Source organism: Euprymna scolopes, chromosome 17 (assembly GCF_053919585.1).
Source record: "Euprymna scolopes isolate OS-2025 chromosome 17, ASM5391958v1, whole genome shotgun sequence".
Taxonomy (NCBI): domain Eukaryota; kingdom Metazoa; phylum Mollusca; class Cephalopoda; order Sepiida; family Sepiolidae; genus Euprymna; species Euprymna scolopes.
Genome location: NC_136498.1, coordinates 115,164,937 through 115,166,632, shown reverse-complemented (window position 1 = coordinate 115,166,632; position 1,696 = coordinate 115,164,937).

Sequence of the window (1,696 nt, the reverse complement as noted above, 5' to 3'; positions counted from 1 at the left end):
ACCAATCAGCAATGATGTCATAAAAGAAACACATTTAAAATCTTAAGCCGCGAGTATATGCTGCTACGATTCTAGCTAGTATTGGGAAGAGTTTGTTGATGAATTATTAGAAAGACTTGTTGAAAGAGTTTTTTTTATTTTTATTTTTTTTTTTTTACATGATGGTTACCACTTATCAAGGCCTGGAAGCCACTCGGGGATACGGGTTATTGCGTGTATAGTAATCAATAGGATAGTATCGTAGTAATCGTTAGTATTGGAGATTTGATAAAGTGTCTTACTTAAGGGGGCGGTTCATCAGGGATTTGTTTATGTTGGACTTGAAGACATCCAAGTTGTAGTCAAGAGTTCATGGATGCGTGTTGAAGTTAGCAGTAGGAGCGTACATGCATGTATTGACAGGGATATTGATGGGGGACAAAAGATTAGAGAATCCTTTGGGAGAAGGAGAGTTCATATATGTGCGGTTGAAGTTATTATTTCATGGTAGCCACAATGAATTCTTTGTCTTATCTTAGTCGAACCCTGGGCTCGAAGGCCCAGATGGGTTGTGTGGCATCCCAAGAGAATACATGAAGATTAGTCCGTGCCACCCCAAGAGAATACTTGGGGATTGGTCCGTGCCACATGGAGATGTCTTCAGTCCATGAGCCAGGAAAAAAGAGAGAATTGCCATGGTTAAACTTTTATGCACTTTATCATGTGTTCAGCTCACCAGAGAAATGACATCTTATTGGGCAAGCCAGAAAGGAAGTTGATTGCTACAACCAATCAGAAATGCTGTTATAAAATAAACATATTCAAAATCTTAAGCCACAATTATATGCTGCTCCTGCTGCTACAAATTCTTTTGGTCGACCTATACAATACACACCGTTCTTATGTATTTTATTTTTTAAATTTGACATTTTTAAAGGTCAAATTTGGCCTTTTTTACACTCTTTCATGAACTGTTTTGGCCGCCATTTTTTTTTTTTGTAATGAAAAAACGTAAAAAGGCCAAATTCGGCCTTAAAAAGGCTAAATTTTAGAAACAATATGGCGGCCTCGATTGTTTAATAAAAAGTGTTGAAAAATAATAAAAATGAATTTTTGCGGGTTTTATTTCAGTCTTAGGGTCTAGTAATGTGTTTTATATGAAAATAAATAGTTTTTAGTTTGTTTTTTTTGTCTGTCAAATAATTTATGCCGCTTAACTACACATTTGCCATAAAAATTACATTATACCACAAAATAACACAACTACTCTTTATTAGCACTTTTTTTTGCACTAATTGTATTAATTTTATTTGCACTAATTATGTTATTAAAAGTGCAAATAAAGAGTAATTGTGTTATTTTTATCTGTATAATTTTGTTAATTTTTATTGTATATTTTTCAATAATGTCCTTTTTTATATTTTCTTACTTCAAAGTTTAAATAAACAAAAAAATCCAAGGAACTGTTTTTTTTTTTTTTTTGCCTCTATACTAGTTCCGGTAGCGTCACGTAGAGAATTGGGAAGATGCTACTTGACTATAACCACGGCCACCGAGAGTAATATAATATACCTACAACTGAATCTGATAATGACGTCACGCTGTCATGTGCATCGGCCTTCTTTACTCTCGGTAGCCACGCTATAATCATAGAATCTTATTGTGTGTGTGTGTGTGAGTGAGAGAGAGAGGGGGGGGGTATATTAGCACAAGATAC